The 12,430-nt window shown below is 42.5% G+C and overlaps 1 protein-coding gene across 1 annotated transcript in view; it reads left to right on the top strand.

Annotated features, from left to right (window-relative positions):
- Positions 1-12,430, top strand: part of LOC308396399 (uncharacterized protein) — a 65,202-nt gene that overhangs the window by 15,805 nt on the left and 36,967 nt on the right. The window lies entirely within an intron of this gene.

Consider the following 12,430-nt stretch of genomic DNA (forward strand, 5'->3'; position numbering starts at 1 on the left):
AGCTTTAGAAAATAAGGATGCATTTCATGTGTACACATATGCAAGGTGGAGACTTTATTTGGCTGCAGGAATCTGCATCACTGAGCTGAGTAGTAAGCGCCTGTCTCAACTCTGTATTTCTCTGCTTGTTACCAGTTTCACTGAGAAACAGTTTCAGTCTGTGTGTGTGTGTGTGTGTGTGTGTGTGTGTGTGTGTGTGTGTGTGTGTGTGTGTGTGTGTGTGTGTGTGTGTGTGTGTGTGTGTGTGTGTGTCTACCACCTGCTAAGCCATTATCCCTATAGATCTGCTATTATCCAGTCCACACACGATGAGATTTATTTCTCACCCTGGTCAGTCTCCATGAGAGGTAATTACTAAGCAAGGAAACACGGGACTTCCTGGAAGAAGCTTATCAGAATCCAGACACCATCCACTTTCTTAAATGTGACTGCCAAGATAGGACTGATAACACAGAGCTACACTATCCCTCTCTTTTTACATATTAACCACAGTGTCCTTCTTTTTCTTTTCTGGCTTTTTTTTATGCCATGATTAATAATTTTGGATTAACTGGGTAATGTGAAAGATGAAGCTGGGGTAATTCTGTTCTTTTCATTTCTCTTGAATACTAGTAATTATCTTAGCATCACATCATCTAACAGTGCTGTAGAGTTTTAGCAGTTTTAAACAACAGAACCAGGCTCAGGGAGGGGCCAGGTTTCTTCCTGAGTCTTTCCTTCTCAGTGTTGCCAGGTGGTCCTAGGAGGTCGTCTGACTGTTTGATTGTTGGGATTTTCTCTGTATTATTGGTATAAGATTGAACTAAATTGAATTGAACCTGATGAATGGTATCCAGTCAACAAGACACACCAGTCAGTCAGATTTAAAGAATATTTGTGGTTTATTGCAGCATACGTCTTTTCACAGTGTTGACCATCCTGATCGCTGGGGGGAAATGTGTATTCCGCAATCAGTTGGCAAGAGGTGGCAAGATTTTGCTGGCAATCACTAGCATGGAACTGGGCAAAAAGAGGTACACACACACCTCCCTGTGATTGAAATAGGTAGTCATCTTATTACAATTTAAACCTGTAAAAATTTAGCTCTGTATAGTCTAAGGAGCTTGGAAAGAAAAGCAGCTGGACTTCGGTAAGTTGAAGACATTTCACCTTTCATCCGAGAAGCTTCTTCAGTTTTAAGGTCAAAGGTGGAGCTCCTTAGACTGCGATGACCTGGATGACTGAGAACCTTGACAGACTTAGCTCTGTATAGTTATAAAAATGAAGAAACTGGTCATACAAACTAAAACGTGCTTATAGTCATTTTCTGGCTTTTGTGTCAGATTGTAAATATGTGTATTCATGCCAGTGAGGCAGACATTTTAACATGAGAGTCTCTGGGGGTTGACTCGCTTATGGAGCCAACCACAGGTGGCTAATCAATGAGCTACTTTTTTCGCTTCGGTCTTGGCTCCAGGGTCTTTACCTTACAGTATAAAGCACATTGTTGTGATTTGTAGCTATACGAATAAAACTGAATTGAACTGAGTTGAATCTTTCACTCTTGCCACGTAGTTATAATTCACACAGTACATCACTAAAACGACAAAAACACAGCCTTTAATAAACTAAAAGTATTTGTTAATACGCAAGCCAGAAGTCTCTCTACTTATTTCACCATAGGGCAGAAGCATCAGGCCTTCTGTTTTGCCTCTCTTCTTGAATCTGTTTCAGCACTTTGTTATCTGATAACTCCCTTGGGATGTACATTATCACCTAACAGACTGAAACTAGGAAGAAATTTATCAATCAATATCATGCTGTGGTTTTGGTAATCCCTGGCTATGTGTAATAGGTTGCTGAAATCCACTTTTTAACACGCTGACTCAGTCAGTCGAACAGACCCACCAGGCTCTTTCTGCTGCTCCTCCCTCTGCTCTGCCCTTGATCAACCCAGGGTGGAGAATGCACATGGGGACCACCCTTAGATTAAAGGAACCTATTGCTCCCTTGATCAGTGGGAATGAACTCTAAACATACTCAAACACACAGAGAGAACAACATATGTGCGTGATTACATGTACACAAAACACGATGGAATGTCATATGGCAGTATAATATCAACTGAATTTGATGACACACTCTTCACCGAGTATGTATATACATGTGCATAAAGTCACAGTTAGATGCTCATATTTCAAGGAGAGACGCCATGAAAACGTAAAATAGGAGACAGAGACGAGCACAGAGTGGGTTCCCTCATTAAAGTCAGTTGCAAACTATGGTGTGGTGTGCGCTGGTTTCACAGGCCGCTGGTTTTAGCTGGGTGTAAGCTGGGTGTAAGCTGAAACCTTGATGTTGTGATGCTGCTGTCGTCAGAGGGCTGCAATGTGTCAGCCAGATGAGGTTTGCCATTAAGTCCCTATCACCATGTACAGTACAACTCCCAAAAGACCTTCTGAGCAGTCTCCTGTCAATCTGTCTCTGCTTTCTCCTCCTTGCTCCCTCTCTTGGTTGTTGCCATGGGGTGCGGTAGTGCAATGGCGGGCATCTGAAGGCTGGTGCAGAGAGACGTGGGGTTAAAGATGGAACGGCAAGAGAAAGGGGAACGGGCCAGGCGAGAAAGATAAGGATGAAGGGCAGGGAGAAGGGACAGAAAATAAGATGGAGACTGAGAGAGATGAGAAGAAGGAAAAGGGGGTAAGGAAAACCAAAGAGAGGGGATGGTGGGTGTTTCTCCTTTTATTTTTGCTTCCTTAGAAAATAGCTTTGGACTCTGTGCTTGGCTGATAGCACTGCTACTGGCACACGAACACACATAACACATGCATACACAAACACAAACTCCTTTTGCTTGTTCTGCATGGCAATCACCATGGTAACCCAATGTACAGAACACAATCGGGCTGGGATATTTTTAAGTTTCAAAGGAATGGAAACAACAATAGGGATGACAAAGGGAGGAAAAGATGAGAACTACAGAGAATGAGAGAGCGAGGGAGAGAGAGAATGAGGGTTAAGCCAATCTAAGTGCAAGCAGATGGATACACGAGTGTGTGTTAGGGTGTGTGCGTGTCCAAGGTCACAGCCCAGAACCATCTGTATAGCAAAAGGCGAGAATAAGAGATGGTGAATAACAGGCAGTGCGTAAACACGTTACAATGTCAATGCAGGCAAATTACAATCTAATTTACCAAACAAAGAAAAGTAAACAAAGAATTTCTGCATAGCATCAAAAAAAACCCTTTATTAATGGTACCTGCAGCAGAGTGAACTGCAGGTAGTGCTAGCTTTGTTATATTGTACTGTTGTATGTATTGTCTGGCGTCTCAGTTGTTCAACACTGTGCTGTACTGTGAGACCAGACTGACCCTGTAGCACCAACTGTGTCATACTTGTCAATAGGATTTCCTTAACATTAATCTTAACCCTCTTGTATGTCTTTGTGTGTTTAAGATAAACAAATTGTGTTTTTTTTAATTGTCAGAAGTTTCATAAACACTCCAGTAGAATTTTCTGACTGTTATTTCATAGTTTAGGCTTTACAGGGTTAATACATGAGGTAGCATCAGGGATCACGTTAGCTGATTGAGGGATTTCTAAAGTAACCAACCTGCATTTTGCCATACACAGTATAAAATCTGTACATAGCCACCATGACTTTAGCCAATGCGCATTATCCTTCTTTTGACACTGAAAAGGCTGAACAATTTATTTACTATGAACCAAAATGAGTGACTGAGACTATAAATGCATCAGGAAATTGTTTACAAAGGTCAGAAGTAGAAGTCTTAAAGCACTTTTACACAAGCCTTACTCTTCAGATACAAACTACTCCCGCCTTTTACTGTGTGTGGCTTTTACTGGCAACAATGGATATTCTATCTGTCTGTCTCTTTTTGCCTAGTGGGAGGCGACCCGTCTTCGTCGTGGTCTGACTCGGAGCGATGGCGGTCATTCTCAGACAGGCTGGAGAAGGTCGACAAATTGTTGCTATCTAATAAAGTTAACGCAGACAGATTGTTAACACGCTACAATCAATCTGAATCAGTCCGCACTGATGAGCGCAACTAAACTGCAACGATTTAAAAGACTTTTTTTCTCTTTTCTTTGTATACAGGGAAGAATAAGGGTGGTAGGACACATGCTCGTACTCTTGTGCGTGTGTGTGTTTTATGGGTGTATTTATGTATGTGTGTTCTCCCCAACAAGAATTCATCCCTCCTGTCCAGCTGTAGATTTAGCAAGGACAGCTGAGTTCGTTTCAGAAGTTGAAGCAGGTCACAGGTCAGACACTGGAGTAGGTGGCCTCTTGTAGTCAGACCACCATCCAACAGTTGCCAAATAAATCAGTCTTGCTGAGTAGTTTGGCGAGCTTGACATACCTCCCTCCCTCGCACTCTCTCTTTCTGTCTGTCTTCTTCATGCCCTCTTTCTTTTACACACACACATGCACGCACACTTATATCCAAACTAACAGCAGTAAATAAAGCCACATCTGTCCTAGCCGTCCCCACTGGACATAAACGACACAGCCACCTTGAAAATCCTTTCCCTTCACCGATGCTCACATTGACTTCTCAGCATCGGTCCGGCGTCGTTTTCTTCTTGTTTTTGCCTTTTAAATTTCTTATGGCAAGATGAATCAAGATAGTGTATTTATTTGTACGTCAATGTACATATCAGAATGTAATCGAGCTGCTCTGACTTGTACGGGGGGGCTTTGTGCACCACTCGTATTGGCTGATATACTTGTACAAGTATGTAAGTATGCATGCATGCAAATATGTGCACACGTGCTTTACACAGTTCAACTGCCGCCACCAGCACTTAGATCAGACTGCACTGCGTTCAAACTTGCACTGACGTAATGCTTTCCTCATCTATGTGCAGCTGTTCATCACACGTATCGAGGTGCAATGTTGATTTAGAGAATAGAGGAACAATGGGTAGGACCACAGAGGCATGGCTAATGGGAGTTTGACGATCTAGATAGTCTGCAATAGCCTTAAACAGCATCTTCTGTCTAATCCACAGCTAGAGTTTGCATCAAGTCAGACTTTTTAGTTATTCTATGTTTATCCCTAAAGATGTTTTTGACACATATTCTGAAATAAGATTTCTTCAGTGGGAGTATAATTTACAGTGTGACTAGCACAGTTTGTGATGAGCCAGTCTCAGACCATCTGTCAGGTAGGTTTAGGTGTGCTTCTCTGGTCTGGATTCAGATTCAGTAAGGATTTTTTTAGGTGAAGCCCTTCCAGATTTAATGGGCTGTCAAACCAAATATGGAGCAGTAAATGTATTTACTCATCCTCATGAAATAGATGAAGCTGGAACCTTGGTGGCCCAGAAAAACCCTTTTCTCTTGAGACCTCTTGATCTTCTTCTTAATTTGGAACAGTTTTGGTTATTAAGTGATTTCTGTATTTGTGACTTTTCTCGTGTTGAACTTGGCTTAGCTCATTTGCAAAGGATGATGTGATATCATTCAGTGCATCAGTCAGGACAGAGTGAAATTTGAGTAAACATCTGATGACAGTTGTGGCCTGTTTGCTAATGTTGCCAGCACTATCAATCACATGTAACCAAATCACACAGCCCTCACGAGTCAAATCAGAGAAGTTTGGGAATGTAAAAGTCTCAAACAGGAACAGACAACCAGTTACTCTTATTTCAACATCTACAGTCAAATTAAAATCACTAATAAAGCACAGGGAGAACATTCAGACCGCACACAGAAATGTCCCCGGTAACCAAGAGGTTCAAAAAGAGAACCTTTGGCTGTGAGACGACACTAACCAATCCAGCAGACCACTTCTTAGGTTTAAAGTTGGCCACTTGCAACCAGAGATTGGGAAACTATCAGTAATTTAGGATAATAATAAAAATAATAACATGACTCCTCCAACCTAAATCTTCGACTCAACAATAAGTAGAGCATGAAACAATGAGACGATAAAAAAAAAAGAGGAAAACTAAAATTACTTGATGGACGGAAAACATGCAAAAAACTGTCTGCAATTCCAGCAAAGAAGAAAGTCTATAGAGAAACATCCTTGTTATCATATGTCATATGAAGTATATATTGGAGTATCTGCTGAGGTGCATCGCAGCCTAGCGTTGTCATCTTACAGGCTCGCATTAAAGTTGATGTCTCAAACATGTTTATTAGATCCATCTTGCAACTTTTGTTTGCAGATTTTGGATTGCTGAAATCTCAGAATGTGTAGGTGCGTTATATACTAATCTAGGTTTTAAAAGTTGTGAATTTTTGGCAGTCAGTATGCTTTGAACAACGTGTTTGTTGAATGGTATCTTCCTGTCCAGCAACAAATATTCCCAGATTGGGTGAGAACTTGTGTGAGTATAACATGTGATGAGTTTTGTAACTTTGCAAAACAGTCAAACAAGTCAAACACTCTTACTTTACTCAGTGATAGAACTGAGCATATAAACTAATCTAACATTAGAAATGTCCTCAAAAACTACATTTTACACAAGATAATAAAAAGTGCCAGAGTGAAAATAGCAATGCATACATGCAAACTGCAGTTCACGAGAACCTGTAAGCAGCTTAGTGTCCACTCATGTGCCCTCATGATGCACTTAAGTTGATGACTCCTTCTGGAGATCGGGGTCGTAATGACAGAAACAAGACACAGAAGTCCTCATAGGTCTTCAGGTCTTCACAGGATCAAGCCAATGACTTCTATCAGGGTCGTGTTTTGTGGTAATGATACAAACTGGAGACGACAGACCGGCGTTGTGTGCCGCTGCAGATAGGGCAGGTTGAGCTCCGTGTGTGTATGAGTTTCACCATGACAATATGCCTCAAAAGATAATTTGATGATCTGTGTGTTTTGCTGCCAGGTTATCCCACCACCTCCACCATCTCCTCCCAACCCCTCCTACTCTGATTCCTTTACAGCCGCAGTAACTTATTAATTTCTGTCAGCTGGTTTTCCCTGCCATTTAGAGATACTACCAAATCACATTATGTCTGTCATGGATTATGTGTACAGGCAATACATCTCCTTGAAGAAGAAAGGAGGGAAAAAAAAGATCAAAGATGTTCTTACAATCACCTCTAAGTGGATACAGGAGGTGGAAGTGTTTTCATGCATGTGCGTGTTGCAGCCCACGTGTTTTATGGGGAATGCAGATAGTCGACAGAAAGGCTTTACATTTTGCTGACTACATACATCAATTTTCTTCATTTATTATAAACTTTGAGGAATATTAATCATCGGCCAGGGATTGTGTTGAGTGCAGTTTGGAATACTTAAGGGTCACTCATGCAAGAGCTGCTGAAGGAATGAAATAAGAGATGCTCATCTCGTGTTATACCCAAGTGAGTCAAATAATAACAACAGAATCTGAGAGGCCACAGAGCCATATTCCCATATTTACCCATATTTGGGTGTGTGTGTGTGTGTGTGTGTGTGTGGTAGAGGATTTGAAGCTGTCACTTTGTAATTACCTCAGCAAATACAGGCTTGGAGAGAGTTGACTGAAGTCTTCCAGTTGGACAGCCCTGGGAGAAAATGAGAAGTGACAGGCCACATAACACAGCGTGGGACGTAAATAACTTTTACCCCCCTTTCTCTCTCTTCCTCGCTCTCTCTTCGTCATAGAAACATGGATGATACTTCAAGGATTTTGAAAGAGAGAGAGAGGGAGAGAGAGGGAGAGATGAGCCGAAATGAGAGAATATCCCTCTCTTTCATCTTTTGAAAAAATCTCTGACATCCTCTCTCACTTGCTTTGATGAAAGTCTTTGGGTTTTTTTTTTTGGTGTTTTATCCTCTTACATGAGGTGTATGTATTATAGCCTGCGTGCTCCAGTGTGTGACGCATTCACAAACACATATGCACGCAAACACACACGCATTCACACTGGCACGCACCGATATCATTCTCTCACCAGAATGTGTGTAGGTGTCATGAGGAATTGTGTTTTGTGTACGCATGTGTGCGCGTGTGTTTGAAGGACTTTTCTCAGAGCCTGTCGGCATTGGAGGGCCTGAATTTTTCATTCGGCGTCCTCGTCAAGTACAAAAAGTCCAGGGTTTTGTGTTCTACCCAGCAGCCACTTGCCTTTATTTCTGTTGTCCAGGACTTCCTTTACTGTCCTGTGTTCTTTAAGCTCCAGGCAGGTTGTTACTGAGACAGAAACACTGTTGTTACAGCGCATGCATGTGTATCAATCAGTGCCGTGTATGTGTCAGTGTGTGTCCTGCATTGATCACTGAAGAAGCACTTCCACATTGGCAAAGACTGATGATATGTCTGCGAGCAACTTCAACCCCCGTATATGTACATTGACAGTATACACACACACACACACACACATATTCACACAAATGCATAGTATACATCCTTTTATGCTTTACCATCCTGCTTCTGGCTCTTTATCATCAGTGTCTTTCTGCTGTTTCTTTCTTCTCTCCCGCCCTCTTTGCACCTCCACCACTCTGCCTGGCTCTAGTCCAGCTATAGATTGCTAATTGCGGTTTGTACGTGATGCAGGGTCTCGCCTCCAAATACTACAGCGGTGTTCTTTGGCAGACATCAAAGTGTCGGTGTTTCATTCCATGGGGATTAGTGATGGTAGTGTGTGATAATGCCCCTGCCTGCTCGCTGAATTAAACGCCCATGGCTGGGTGCAGGTACCAGGAATCTAATGAACACGCAGTCTTACAGGCAGTCATACACACTACGTACGCTAAAACAATGGGAGAAACACGCAGTTTAGGCAGACACACATGGTAAAACCACTGTGAGAATCAGAGCCTCATTACGGAAAAATACACTGAACAAAAATATAAACGCAACACTTTTGTTTTTGCTCCCATTCCCCATGGGATGGACGTAGAGACCTAAAATTCATTCCAGATACACAATATAACCATCCCTCCCAAACAGTGGTCACAAATCAGTCCAAATGTGTGGTAGTGGGCACATCTGCCATATTGAGATAATCCATCCCACCTCACAGGTGTGCCACATCAGGATGCTGATCTGACATCATGAGTAGTGCACAGGTGTACCTCAGACTGCCCACAACAAAAGGCCACCCTGGAATGTGCAGTTTTGTCTCACAGCAAAATGCCACAGATGCCACAAGCAATGAGGGAGCGTGCAATTGGCATGCTGACAGCAGGAATGTCAACCAGATCTGTCGCCCGTGCATTGAATGTTCATTTCTCAACCATAAGCCGTCTCCACAGGCGTTTCAGAGAATATGGCAGCACATCCAACCGACCTCACAACCGCAGACCTCGTGTAACCACACCAGCCCAGGACCTCCACATCCAGCAGGTTCACCTCCAAGATCGTCTGAGACCAGCCACCCAGACAGCTGCTGGAACAATTGGTTTGCACAACCAAACAATTTCTGCACAAACTGTCAGAAACCGTCTCAGGGACGCTCAACTGCATGCCCGTCGTCCTCATCGGGGTCTTGACCTGACTCCAGCTCGTCGCCGTAACAGACTTGTGTGGGCAAATGCTCACATTCGATGGCGTCTGGCACGTTGGAGAGGTGTGCGCTTCACGGATGAATCATGGTTCACATTGTTCAGGGCAGATGGCAGCTGAGAATGTCCCAGTTCTTGCATGGCCAGCATACTCACCGGACATGTCACCCATTGAGCATGTTCGGGATGTGCTTGACCGGCGTATACGACAGCGTGTACCAGTTCCCACGAATATCCAACAACCTCGCACAGCCATTGAAGTGGAGTGGACCAACATTCCACAGGCCACAATTGACAATCTGATAGACTCCATGCGACGATGTGTTGCACTGCATGAGGCAAATGGTGGTCACACCAGATACTGACCGGTTCTGGGTCCCCAGACCCCCAATAGCGCAAAAAGCTGCACATTCCAGGGTGGCCTTTTGTGTGGGCAGTCTGAGGTACACCTGTGCACTACTCATGATGTCAGATCAGCATCCTGATGTGGCACACCTGTGAGGTGGGATGGATTATCTCAATATAGCAGATGTGCCCACTACCACACATTTGGACTGATTTGTGACCACTGTTTGGGAGGGATGGTTATATTGTGTATCTGGAATGAATTTTAGGTCTCTACGTCCATCCCATGGGGAATGGGAGCAGTAACAAAGGTGTTGCATTTATATTTTTGTTGAGTGTACATACATTAAACTGTGAACTAAACATCACGTCTTCCATCTGACGGGGAAAAAAGCTTTTTATTAGCCAATCTGTCCACAAAGATCCACAGTACATGTCCTTCACTCATCTCTCATCTTTCACCCTGTGGCAAACTGGATTTTTAAACGTCTCATTTTTGATCATTCCCCCATACTCATATTCGACTGGTTTTCTCTCTCACTGTCTGTTTTTCTCATCCTCTTTCTCTCTTTCTCACCAGCAAAGTTAATATAAAAAAAAAAGAATTAGTAATAACACAACAAGATAGATAAAAAGCGCAGTCTCTATAGCAACTCTCGCCATGATTTGTACAAAGGACAAATGACAAGTGTTTAAAGGGCTGCGGGGCGTTTTAATGTTCAGTTTATGTTTTCTCTCGTCGACTAAGAAGGTCTCGGGAGACCGCAGGAAAAACAGCCATGAAAGAGAAATTACAGAGACAGACCGAGGGAGAGGCCGAGGGAGGGAGAGTGATAGAAATACGTCCTTGGTGATCAATGCATGTGCTATTGTCTGTTCTGTTTCTTTGCCTGCAAGGACGAAAGCAGAGGAGAGGAGGCAAGTGATGCATACGAACAGGGTTTTAAGGGGCTTATAATAAATTCCTGACCAGACCACAAAAAGAAGTAACTGCACTGCTGCTAGTGTTTAGGTGTGTCTCTGTGTCAGGACATGTTTCATACTGTATGTATGAAAATGTTGCTAGACTTTGTCGCTGCTATTCAGGTCTTTTAATTGAATTGACAACCACACTCACAGGAGATTTAACAGGCGACTCACAGGTAAACCATGCAAGTACCAGGCTGGAACCCCTTTTGTATTTGGAATCTCCTGCTCCACAACATCCCAAAATATCTGGGGAGGTCCTTTGAGCACTATGAACTCATAGTCATGTTCAATTAACCAGTTTGAGATGAAGGGTACACAGTGATCGTGAAGGGATGGACATGGTCGGCAACAGTATTCAGGTAGGTTGTGGAGTTTCAGCAATACTCAGTTGCTACTAAGGGGCCCAAAATGAGCGAAGAAAATATCCCTGACGCCATTGCAACACCACTAAATACACTCGTGAGAGTGGACCAGGAGTTTTGATATTCTGTTTTCTAATTTTGGTGAGCATGTGAGGATAGTAGCCTCAGTCTCATGTTCTTAGCTGAAAAGGTTTTATGTGTTGTGCATTCAGAGATGCTCTTACTACCTTGGTTGTAAAGAGTGGTTATTTGAGTTACCATTGGTTTCCTATCAGCTCAAAGCAGTGTGGCCATTCTCCTTGAACCTTTGACATCGAGAAGGCTCTTGTGTCCAGAGAACTGCTGCTCACTTGATATTTTTGCTTAATGGGACGATTCTCCAAAAGAGGGAAACCTTAGAAATAGTCATGTGGGAAAAATCCCAGTAGCTCAACTAGGCCAAAATTTCTTAATTCACATTTCTCCCATAATCTGATGCTCAGTTTGAACTTGAGCAGGTCATCTTGACCAGTGGTCCCCAACCTTTTTTGCGCCACGGACTGGTTTATGTCCGACAATATTTTCAGGCCAGGCTTTAAGGTGTCGCGGATAAACACAACAAAATAAAACCAGTACCACTACCAAACAAACCAAACCAAAAATAAATAAATTCATTCATAACAAACGGGAAAAGATGCAGGGAAACAGAGTTAATGATAAAAACGATAAAAATAACGATAAAAGCGATAAAAACCCTGAAAACCATAAATTTCACACCTCTGGCAGCCCGGTACCAAGCGACTCACGGACCATGGCCCGGGGGGTGGGGGCCGCTGATCTTTACTATGTCTACATTCCTAAATGCCATAAGATTAGCTGATTAGCCAATAATGGGCAGCAGAACAGGTATATAATAAATAAATACTTTCAGGATCTGTAAAAAAAATCATAACATAATGGTAAAAGAAATTGCAATTCTATAATGTCTAATTTGCCATAGTTGTAGTACAAAAAATTAATTAGCTGATTTTGGCAGGGTCATGTATGAGACACACACCAATATTCATGAAGTGAGCCAAATAATAACTGACAATGAGCTGATGAAGAAGAAAGAAATATGAGCACTTCCTGATTAGTTTAAATTCAACCTCCATGCTGCTGAAATTTGCCTGGAAGACAAATTAACAATAATTTGTCATAAATACTTCTTAGTTTGGTGTTCAATTTCAGCTTTAACCTGCTGTACCTGCTGTAGTTGTGTTATTATCAGTATTAGATACTCATGTTTGGTGTTATAGTTTAGTTCATGTCAGA

The sequence above is a fragment of the Rhamphochromis sp. 'chilingali' genome (genome assembly GCF_963969265.1).
Source record: "Rhamphochromis sp. 'chilingali' genome assembly, chromosome: 4".
Taxonomy (NCBI): Eukaryota; Metazoa; Chordata; class Actinopteri; order Cichliformes; family Cichlidae; genus Rhamphochromis; species Rhamphochromis sp. 'chilingali'.